The 12,484-nt window shown below is 45.2% G+C and overlaps 1 protein-coding gene across 1 annotated transcript in view; it reads right to left on the reverse strand.

Moving 5' to 3' along the window:
• NKPD1 (NTPase KAP family P-loop domain containing 1) overlaps positions 1-5,843 on the reverse strand; it is a 38,223-nt gene extending 32,380 nt beyond the window's left edge. Inside the window, exon 1 of the mRNA XM_073549367.1 lies at positions 5,711-5,843. The gene's annotated coding sequence lies outside the window, so the exon portion shown is untranslated. The remainder of the gene's footprint in view (positions 1-5,710) is intronic.
• Between the last annotated feature and the right edge of the window lie 6,641 nt (positions 5,844-12,484).

Below are 12,484 nucleotides of genomic sequence, written 5' to 3' on the forward strand. Positions count from 1 at the left end.
TGTCCTACCGGTAGCGTACCCTGATGGAGGTTAAAGAGGGACTCGGTGATAGAGGCCAGCCGACCCGGCTCATCGAACACCTTGCGGAAGGTGTCCAAAAAGGTGGAAAGCCGAGAGACGAGTGGGTAATTGCGCTCCCAGAGGGGGTTCACCCATGCTAATGCCTCCCCCTCTAAGTGTGAAACAATAAAGGCAATTTGGGCGCGCTCAGTGGGATAGTGCTGCGGCAAAAGCTCAAAATGTAACCGGCATTGGTTCAGAAATCCTCGACAAAACTTAGGGTCCCCGCTATATCGGGGTGGCTTGCCGAGGCGCGGCATCGGGTGCGGGGCCGAGGACTGGGCAGAAACGGATTGTATGGCCGACAAACGAGACTCCATGGATTTCAAAAAGACCATAATCCTGGTCTGACTCTCCCGTAGGAACACCAGTTCCTTTTGGATGGAGGTGGTGGCACCAGCGGGGTCCATGGCCTGATTATACTGTGACGACTCCTGGAGTGGACCCTCTGGGTCGTGACACCAACCCTCCCAGGGCGAGCTGACCTAGTGAAGACCACCCCCTATACAGGGAGTGTCAGGGGCAAGCCCCAGGGGGTGAGGCACCACGACTGCTGGCACCAGGCGGCCGGCTCACAGGAGACACGAGTGGGTGAGAGTGTCTGCAGGAACGTGTAAAGTGTGGACACGGGAACACGTGGTATACAGAGACTTCGTTCGTCCGGGTGTGAGTGAAGCAGGAAGCGTGCAAGGAGCACGTCAGAGCACTGAGTCAGGCAGCAGGTGTGCCAGGAGGTGTAACAGAGTAAGAGACTGAGTACAGGATCAGAGTGTGTGCCCGGAGGCACATCTGAGTATAAGACAGAGCACGGAATCGGAGTGTGTGCCAGGAGGCACGACTGAGTATAAGACAGAGTACAGGGTAAGAGCGTGTGCCAGGAGGCACAACCGAGTATGAGACAGAGTACAGTGTCAGAGCATGTGCCAGGAGGCACAACCGAGTACGAGACAGAACACAGGGTCAGAGCGTGTGCCAGGAGGCACAACCAAGTACAAAGCAGAGTGCAGATTCAGAGCGTGTGCCAAGAGGCACAACAGAGTGCAAGGCAGAGGACCTGAGTACAGCGCACAGCCAGGCAGGGACACGGCAGACCAAACCAGGAAGCACAACAATAATCAGGCACCTCCCCTAGGGGGAGGTCGTCTGATATAGCACATGACTACTACTGGTTCCGGGTCAGGACCTAGCCAGAAAGCACATGACCACTACAGGTTCCGGGTCAGGTCCTCCATTACCATAGAGAGGACCGAGCCCTATACAGCACTGACAGGAGCGCGCAAGCGCAAACGTGACATGTAGGAGGAGGCCCGGGGACGAGAGCTGCGCTTGCGCACCCTACGGGACCCCCGGAGTGACCGCAGCTCCGGAAGAGATGACGTCGGGACCGAGGTCCCGCCCCCAGGTGAGCACGGCGTGACAAAATGTGCTGGGAGGCTGGTGGAGTCAGAATACATAAAAGAGCGGGAGGGTTTAGGATTAGAGGTCAGTCAGTCGAGTCAGTCAGAGAGTTACTCAGAGAGGAGTGAGGAAAGGAGATCCCTGAGAGAGGGATGGAGGAAGAAAGTGCTGCAGCAGATCTCAGTGACCTGGGTCTGCTGGCATGGGAAAGGAAATAAGGAGAAAGACATTGAACCGAAACCTGATCTTCCATAAGAAGGAAAGACTAGTACAGAACGTAGGAGTAAAAGGGAACAGAGGATGTGGGTTAGAGGAAGAACCCTGCCTAGAAGTTCTAAGCGCAAGGCCGGGGCCCGGTCCCTGAGGTTGTATGGACACTAATGGTTCTACAGCAGACACCGGTGGAGTAGTGGGCTGTAAATGCACTACTCCCATCTAAGACTTGGGGGCACAACAGCAACATTGATAGTGAGCCGGGACTCAGGAGTAAGGAGTCCCCGAAGCAGGCTACAGCTGTCTGCCATACAAGTAGAGTTCTTGGGAACATCTGTCAGGAGGCACTCCAGAGTAACTCAGTACTAGGAGTACTTCACACTTAAAGGCGCTATAAAAGGAGACGTTCAGAAAGGCACATGTTGGCAGAGTGTTGGAAGGGAGCATTCCATCTGGCCTGGAGGTTGACTGAGTCCCTGACCTGCAGGACACGGCACGGAGGCAGGCACCTGTGTGTACTACAGACTGTGAGTAAAGCTTTGGAACTACAAGCCCTGGTGTCTTCCATTCATTCTTGTGCCAACGCACCCAGCACCGCTACATCTGGGTACCAGCTCCTACACCGCCTGCGCCTCTCCTCTCCCGCTACATCTACACTGCCCTGGGGCTACAGCTCCACCTGTGGGGAGCTTCACCATCTTGGCTGCAACACACCATCAGCCCCAGAGGATGTGAATGCAGCGTCAGCCTAACATCTCACTTGCCAAACACCACAGGTGGCGTCACGAACTATTCCATTAACTACATTCCACCATTCAATCTTCCCTTTTTACATTGGGCGCCCAGGGCCACGGACCGGGTCACCGCTGCTGTGACACATCCCGCCGACACAGGCCCGGTACCGAGTACCGCACAGCCCTGGGAGGGTGACCCAAATGCAATACTACCTCCATGTGCTAGATAGATGAAAGGGATAAAAGGTCTCTTATACACTGACAAGGGCAAAGCTTTGGGTTTGGAGATAATGAGTTTTTGGAATCATGACCATTTCTCACAGTAAGGACTCATTAGCACAACCGTGTTCCTCTTATGTTTTAAAGGATAGCACATGGACACACTATAGCCTGTGGCCCATGAGCCACTAAAAACAAAGCACAGACATGTATAAATTTGGTCCAATTCACAGACCAAATATATATTCCAATGAGTCGGCCCAGGATGTGAGGCCAATCATGTTGAATCAGTGAGATGCTCATTGCAAAACTCGAACGTGTGAATTCTGCCTAGGAGTGGTTTGGATGATGAAGAGCAAAACAAGATGATTAAACTAATAAAACAATTAACGAAAAACACTATCCAGTCGTGTGACTAACTGTATTGATATTTCTAATTAATAAATGGAAAGTATGTAGTTCACTCCATTTAATTACCCTTGTGGAGTGACTGGTCACGTTCACCCAGGCAGATTCAATTTAACTTCCTCTGGGCAAATAAAATTAAAGCAGGAGAAAAAAGGGAGTACCGGATTCAAAATAATGAATAAAAAAGTATACAAATTTTATTAATCATATGCACACAAATAATTCAAATAAATAGCAAAATTGCAAAAGACAAACAGGACAGACTCAGGGGGAGGTAAAAATAGCCATGTGCACCAGCACATATCCACAGGTGGAAGCAGGGTGAAATCTAATAATACCAGCAGTGGCGATAAGCTGTGCCCATTCTGAACAGTAGCCGGGCCCCATTGGGCAAGTAAATCATAAATTAAAGCAGCTTACCAGGCTGTGCACATGTACCCAGGACCAGGAGTCGCCTGCAATTTTGCTATTTATTTGAATTATTTGTGTGCTTATGATTAATAAAATTTGTATACTTTTTTTTATATACATTGTTTGAATCCAGTACTCCCTTTTTCTCCTGGTTTAAATTACATATGGAGTGGAAGCTTCATTATTATGGCGGTTTACTTGTACTTGCCACCGCCTTTTTCCCTTTCTAACGTGTTGGGCTTTTTTGTGTGTCTAAATAAAATTAAAGTTAGTCAAACTCCTTGATATTGGCAGGAATGGCCGAGCATGTAATGTGTATAGAGACCTTGCTGGCTTTTCCCTACAGATGACGTCTGGAAGAGAAGGATCAGACATGTGGAATTCCGATGCCTGATTCTCTAGTTTGCCAATGGACGTATTGACTGGCAGCGGTTTACACCGTTCTCCCGATTGAAAACAGACGAATGCCTGGTTGAGACAATTGCAGATGTGTATAGGAGTATCGGGAGAGACAGCCACTGGCCACATGGCTCATTGTTATCTAAAGTGTATGGAAACCATTAAATAGTGTGAACTTTGAGAACACGTCACTGTTCTTTAACTTCTGTCACGTCTAAAAATTGTTGCAGGGGTTGTCTGGTTTAAAACAAGTTATGGATAGGTGATAACTTGGTGATAAGTGGAGGTCCGTCCGCTGGGACCCGCACCAATTGTCAGAATGGGGAACTTTTATTGCTGTAATCTGTACTCCATTCATTCCCCACAGCGCTGCACACAGTGCCACAGAAAATGAATGGAGTCCGACCTGCCACTCCATTTTTTAATGGGGATAAAAGTTACCTGTCACGGTTAAAAATTCCCCCATGTGCGAATCGGTGGGGGTTCCAGCAATTGGACCTCCACAGATCAGCAAGTTGTCACCTGTCTTGCGGATAGGTGATAACTTGTTTTAACCAGACAACCCTTTTAATGATATCATGATAGTATAAAATTGTCAAATTATCACTTATCCATAGGAAAAGTGATAACTTACTGATTTCTGTGGGTCCAACTGCTGGGCTTTGTATAACCCCATTTAGAAGGAGTGAAGGTTGCCCATGTGCACCACTGCGCTAGCCATTGATTATGAGATTGCTGGAGAAAGCAATGGAAGAGAAAGGGGTGATTAAAGGGAACTTGTCACCAATTGTTTTTCTTTATCAACCATGCCCATCACCTTTAAGCATCACATAAATGGGGGTTCCTACACCCAAAACCACTTTATACCATAAAAGGTGACTCTGCATACGTCTGAAAAAGTGCTTTATTCATTTATCCAATAATTGTGTTGCCCTTACCGATGCGCAAATCCAGATCGCATTCAGCGTCGCCCCGGTTCCGTCAAATGGCGCCTATTCTATCTCAATGGAAATGGATGACGTCTCCTACGTCATTCGCACGATGCTCAAAGTCTTGGTCCTCAGCAGCAGAACCAGTGTGAAGTCATGTAATGCCCAGGCGCCAGCTTTACTTGTTCCATGGCTGCTCCATAGGGCAGAGTGATACTTGCCTTTACAGGTCTCTGAATCCACTTTGCAGGCACAAGACTTTGAGCACTGTGTGGATGACATAGGCCACTTCCATCCGGAGAGAAGAGGCGGCGTTTCAAGGGAGCGGGGCGGTGCTGAGTGCGATCTGGCTTTGCCCATCGGACTAGACTACACAATTTGCATTGGACATAAATGAAGCGCTTTTTCATATTCAGAACCTTTGAGAGTAAAACAGGGTTGTAGAAACTCCATTTATGTGATTTTTAATGGCAATGGACATGGTTTATAAGGTAAATAAACTGGTAACAGGTTCCCTTTAAGAATTTTCTTAACCTCTGCTTCATTCATATGGAATCAATGGGGGTCCCAGCAGTCGTACCCTCAGCAATCATACACTTACAACCTTTCCTTTGGATAGGTGATAGGTTTCCAACTTGGAACAAACCCACGGGCAGCTTGAATCAGAGACTGACTGCAGTGTTCCTTGGCTTGACAAGTATATGGTTTTCTTACCCAGATTGCCATGGACGCACTAAACCTAAAAGACCCTAGTATCTGCCTTGGTTTACATGCTGCCGATACTGGTCCTGACTACCATAAACAAATGTTGGCTACCATGTTTCTATGGAATTTTTTTAGAAGCTATGTTCTGAGTAATCCAACTTTGGAAAAATGTTATTTTTCAGATTACTTAAATAGATATCCAAGATAAAAAAGAAGAATCATTAAGCTACTCACCTGTATGTTGTCTTACCAGTACAACAACTAAGCCAAAGATGCCTGAATGGTGTCAGCAGGATCCATGATCAGCAGCTCCGATCAGGGAAGATTCTCCTCTCTATGTGACAGACCTAGAACAAGTGAAGCCGGCTCCTATATGTTCCAGGTTTTATAGATATCTACTGTATAACATTACTAACCTTTTAAATAACTCCACCCTGTGACCCATGACGGCATCCCTAAAACTTGCCAACTCCCTGACTGTTAACATTCAAGCAGCCTGTCCGGTTTCTCTACTCCATAATTATAATTACGCCAAGGAATAATCATGTATCTATAAGAGAGGAAGAACTGTAGGACTAATCTATAAACTCTCTAGAGGGTATGGATAAGTGACCGGCCATGTGCCATAATGGAGCACAGATTTTCCCAAAATATTGATTATAATATTAATAATACATATTAAAGATTGATACCTACAAATACTTTGTGATTTTGTGGGACCGGCGCTTTTGCGGTCCAGATTTTATTTTTCTTTTTTATACATTCTAATTATATATTGCTCCATAGCAACACATATTTGTTCTGCTTCTTATAAAAATATTTACAGTGATGTGATGTAAAAAGTGCGGAACAGTAATAATTCTGCTGTTATATTCTACCAGACCAAATGCAAGAGATCGAGCAAATTTACCCTTAAAAAACGGCAATCGCCCAAAATATATCATAGGTTTTCTTTGTATTTTGCAAACATTAAACAGTTGAAAAACATTTATGAAGCCTTTTTGCAAATTTGCTTTAATTTTTTATAAAAGGAACTGGAGCAATACCCCATGTTTACCATGGGAAAAAATAGGGTGATCACGGAAGGCAATATTTGAATGCCAGATCATATACAGTGGGGCAAAAAAGTATTTAGTCAGTCAGCAATAGTGCAAGTTCCACCACTTAAAAAGATGAGAGGCGTCTGTAATTTACATCATAGGTAGACCTCAACTATGGGAGACAAACTGAGAAAAAAAAATCCAGAAAATCACATTGTCTGTTTTTTTTTCATTTTATTTGTATATTATGGTGGAAAATAAGTATTTGGTCAGAAACAAGCAATCCAGATTTCTGGCTCTCACAGACCTGTAACTTCTTCTTTAAGAGTCTCCTCTTTCTTCCACTCATTACCTGTAGTAATGGCACCTGTTTAAACTTGTTATCAGTATAAAAAGACACCTGTGCACACCCTCAAACAGTCTGACTCCAAACTCCACTATGGTGAAGACCAAAGAGCTGTCAAAGGACACCAGAAACAAAATTGTAGCCCTGCACCAGGCTGGGAAGACTGAATCTGCAATAGCCAACCAGCTTGGAGTGAAGAAATCAACTGTGGGAGCAATAATTAGAAAATGGAAGACATACAAGACCACTGATAATCTCCCTCGATCTGGTGCTCCACGCAAAATCCCACCCCGTGGGGTCAGAATGATCACAAGAACGGTGAGCAAAAATCCCAGAACCACGCGAGGGGACCTAGTGAATGAACTGCAGAGAGCTGGGACCAATGTAACAAGGCCTACCATAAGTAACACACTACGCCACCATGGACTGAGATCCTGAAGTGCCAGACGTGTCCCACTGCTTAAGCCTGTACATGTCCGGGCCCGTCTGAAGTTTGCTAGAGAGCATTTGGATGATCCAGAGGAGTTTTGGGAGAATGTCCTATGGTCTGATGAAACCAAACTGGAACTGTTTGGTAGAAACACAACTTGTCGTGTTTGGAGGAAAAAGAATACTGAGTTGCATCCATCAAACACCATACCTACTGTAAAGCATGGTGGTGGAAACATCATGCTTTGGGGCTGTTTCTCTGCAAAGGGGCCAGGACGACTGATCCGGGTACATGAAAGAATGAATGGGGCCATGTATCGTGAGATTTTGAGTGCAAACCTCCTTCCATCAGCAAGGGCATTGAAGATGAAACGTGGCTGGGTCTTTCAACATGACAATGATCCAAAGCACACCGCCAGGGCAACGAAGGAGTGGCTTCGTAAGAAGCATTTCAAGGTCCTGGAGTGGCCTAGCCAGTCTCCAGATCTCAACCCTATAGAAAACCTTTGGAGGGAGTTGAAAGTCCGTGTTGCCAAGCGAAAAGCCAAAAACATCACTGCTCTAGAGGAGATCTGCATGGAGGAATGGGTCAACATACCAACAACAGTGTGTGGCAACCTTGTGAAGACTTACAGAAAACGTTTGACCTCTGTCATTGCCAACAAAGGATATATCACAAAGTATTGAGATGAAATTTTGTTTCTGACCAAATACTTATTTTCCACCATAATATGCAAATAAAATGAAAAAAAAACAGACAATGTGATTTTCTGGATTTTTTTTTCTCAGTTTGTCTCCCATAGTTGAGGTCTACCTATGATGTAAATTACAGACGCCTCTCATCTTTTTAAGTGGTGGAACTTGCACTATTGCTGACTGACTAAATACTTTTTTGCCCCACTGTATGAAGAGGGCTCATTTAGGCCGCTCCATAGAGTTCGGTTTCTGGCTGTGTCGCATATGTAACTGGAATCTGCGTGTTCCCTAGGGGACTAACAAAAATTGTAAAAAAAAAACTATGATTTTTTAAATATATTTATATCTGATCACATCCCCTCCCATTTTTCCCAGTATGTAAGTGAATAAAATCTAAAAAAAAATAATTACATATTCCATAACTTTTCAAACAAATATTTATCGTAATAAATAAATAAAATGGCAGAATCACTGTTTTTTTGCTCACTTAGCCTAAAAAAATGGAACAAAAAGAGATTGTAAATTAGTATGGATGCGAAAATGGTAAAAATAAAAACTACAGCTTGTATCCTCTCCATTCCCCATACGCCAAAAAAAGCCCTCGTATAACTTGACCAAATAGCAAAATAGAGCTCTTAGAAGGTGAAGAGATAAGACTGAAGTAAAAAAAGGACACTTAATGGGACTCTGCTTCCCAAGGACTCAGAGACCCCTGGAACCGGCCCTGACTAAGGGTCTGACTGGTAATGCCCCCACCAATCCATTGCTCACATTCCCCCGAGCTATAGTATGAAGCATGTGCGTTCACCATTCATACATGAGGCTTTAGGTTTCCCATTCCTGATGATCGCTGGGGGTCCTAGCTGTCGGACCCCAAGCTATAATATATTTATTATTTATTTTATGTGCTCTTATATAGCAGCTCTTTACAGACATCGTCATCACTGTCCCCATTGGGGCTCACAATCTACATTCCCCATCAGTATGTCTTTGGAATGTGGGAGGAAACCGGAGAACCCAGAGGAAACCCACGCAAACAGGGGAGAACATACAAACTCCTTGCAGATGTTGTTCTTGGTGGGACGTAATTCTTATATCTCTTCTCCTATGTACAGGTGATATGTTACTTTCCTCCTTTTCCCTCATCTTCCTCTTCCATCGTACTGTGATCATCAACGTTTATTTCCGGATACACGTATGTAAATGTCAATATATAGTTTACTGGGTAAAACATGTTTAGATACAAGAAATAGATGTCAGAATATTACATAATGAGAGCAGACAGGTTCTTGCAGATGGGGTGTTATTTTTGGGCACACCTAATTTCAGGATTACCTAAAACTATAAACAAGTGTAACCCATAGTGTAATCACACTATGATTCACACTCACGTAAAATATCAAAACTTCCGCAAAATACTGATCCAGTACATCTCCATAGATATGTAAGGCTTTACCTCCTCTGTCATCATTTTATGATTTTTCTACTTCACATCTAAACTTAATAGAATTCATATCTGATATTTGCTCTTTATCTCAATTTAAAAAAATTACATTTAAATTACATTTAACTTTTAGAGTGAGGATGATAGACATAAACAGCGCCACAGCTCTCAATGGGTTGTATCTGGTATTACAGCTCATTTGCATTGAAGTGCAATTCATGACCATTCATGTTTTTCTAATCCTAGACAACCTAGAAAACTGGGTGTTGCTGTAGGAAAATCTCTCAATTTTTCCTTAGCATAATTTGATTAAGAGAAATGGTTAAGACATTACCCCCCCTCCCGACATCCTGTTGGCAGCGGATTATTCAGGTTACTATTCATGCGTGTAACAACAGAGCTTCGTTATTCAGGAACAATCAGGAGCAATATATGAAAAGCTTAATAGATCAGGAATAAATCATGTGTGTCTCTGTCTGTGCAGCATCTACAGCAGGCTGCTTCTCTCAAACACAGACACAGGAAAAACAGGAAATACGGTCACATGCTATCCCTGTGTGAGCCTCTGGGAGTTCTTTTTTGTTCTAACTTTATAAACAGCATACAATTCTAGCAACTAAACACTCATAGACAGGAATGGAGTTGTTGCACCAAACATATTCCAACACATCCGCTGTAAGGCTCTGGCTCAGGAGTTGAGCCTGCCCAAAATGAAATGGAATGGTGGCTGTGTTATATAATTAGCACTTGCCTTTAAAGAAGTTGTCCACTACTTATACATTGATGGCCTATCTTTAGGATAGGTCATCAATATCTGACACCCCCACTAATCAGCTTTTATCGGTGGCGGTCGTCTATCGAAAGTACTCACTTGCGGAGCTGGCAGTCTACTTAGGCTATGTGCACACGTTGCGGATTCTACTGCGGATCCGCAGCGGATTTGGCCCTGTGGGTCCGCAGCAGATTCTTCTGCATTGTACAGTACCATTAAAGTCAATGGAATTTGAAAAACGCTGTGCACATGCTGAGGAAAAATCCACGCGGAAACGCTGCGGGTTCATTTCCGCAGCATGTTAATTCTTTGTGCGGATCTGCAGCGTTTCTGCACCCATTGACTTGCATTGATCCGCAGCAAAACAGCAGGTCTCAAAAAGATCTGCGGCTTTGCTAAGGATGAAACGCTGCAGATCGGGAGGGGGGAAGAGTGTGGGCGGTGATGTGTGCGTGTATGTGTGTGGGCGGTGACTGGGTGTGTATGTGTGTGCGGGCTATGTGTGTGTGTGTGTGTGGGGGGGTCTGCGCGGGGCCTGTGCAATGGTCATTGAGCTGTTGGGGGGTCTGTGCGGGGCTCATCGGGCTGTCGGGGGGGTCTGTTGGGGCCTGTGTGGGGCTCATTGGGCTGCCGGGGGGTCTGGCGGGGTCTTGCAGAGGGGCTGTGCGGCTGTCCTTGGGTCATCGGTCAGTCCGGTGGGTTGCAGGGGGTGCTGCGGGACTGTATGTATGTGTATGCAGGCATCGTCCGATGGGACTACAAGTCCCATCAGGTTATGCCTGCTACCCTGAGGCTGTGTGCACACGTAGCGATTTTTAAGCGTTTTTGCCGCGATTTTTGGCGCAAAAACGCTGCGAAAACGCTTAAAAATCTTGTACACAACGCCCCCCATGCATTCCTATGGCATTCCGCACATGCTGTGCTAATGCTGCGCTTTTTTCCGCGGCGGAATCGCATCGCGGAAAAAATCGCAGCATGCTCATTCTTTGTGCGGAATCGCAAAGAATTGCCGCGATTCCGCACCCATAGGAATGCATGAGAATTGCTTACTTCCCGCATGTGGCTATGCCCACCATGCGGGAAGTTAAGCGTCTCATGTGCGGTTGGTACCCACGGTGTGGAGGAGAGGAGACTGTCCTCCAGGCCCTGGGTACCATACCCCTGTAAAAAAAAGAATAAAAAATAAAAAATCGGGGTATATTTACCTTCCGACGTCCCGCGATGCATTCCCGGCCTAAGCGTTCCCAGTAATGCCTTGCGGCAAGGCCGTAATGACGTAGTCTCGCGTGACTCTAGCGGTCTCGCGAGATCGCTATAGCAACGCGAGACTACCTCATCACAGGTCTCGCAAGGCATTACTGGGAACGCTGAGGCCCGGGAATGCATCGCGGGATGCCGGAAGGTAAATATACCCCGATTTTTTTTTTTTTTTTTTAGCATTTTAACATCCTATCTTTTACTATTGATGCCGCATAGGCGGCCTCAATAGTAAAAACCTGGTCACGCTTGTCAAACACTATGTTTGACGAGTGTGACCAACCTGTCAATCACTTTCCAAGCGATGCTTCAAATTGCTTGGAAAGTGCTTGAATATCGCACGCGAAAATCGCGGCAAAATCGCGATCATAATCGCGGTAAAATCGCGGTGAAATCGCGCGGAAAAAAACGCGCGATTTCTTGGAAGGAGTCCGGTTTTTAGTAAGCGTTTTAAAACGCTACGTGTGCACATAGCCTGACAATGATTGACACATTAGCCAATGATGGGACAGTAGTAGTTCCATCATCCGGCTAATGTGTAAAAAAAAGAACATACAACATATAACATACAGAACATATAACATACAGAACATACATGTAAGATACAGAACATACAACATATAACGTACAGAACAAACATATAAGATACAGAACATACAGCATATAACATATAACATACAGAACATACATATAAGATACAGAACATACAACATATAACATACAGAACACACATGTAAGATGCAGAACATACAACATATAACATCTTTCTCCACCGTTTCTACTAGGTCTTGCGTGGCTGCGCCACCATGAACCTGTCCTGGATTGGCAGTCTGGAGATGTCCTTCGATGGCGTTGGTCCTGTCACAATCACTGCCTCATACCCATATGGCCTGGTTCAACCCCTCGTCCTCCTGCAGCCTTACCTGGGTTACCCGCTGCCTACTGGTCCTTCGCAGATGTATTCGACAAGAAAGAGGCCGAAACTCTTCCTCCTCACAGTCCTTACGATTGTCCCATCGACCTA

This window comes from Dendrobates tinctorius, unplaced genomic scaffold, assembly GCF_039654945.1.
Source record: "Dendrobates tinctorius isolate UK_male_01 unplaced genomic scaffold, ASM3965494v1 ptg000158l, whole genome shotgun sequence".
NCBI lineage: Eukaryota > Metazoa > Chordata > Amphibia > Anura > Dendrobatidae > Dendrobates > Dendrobates tinctorius.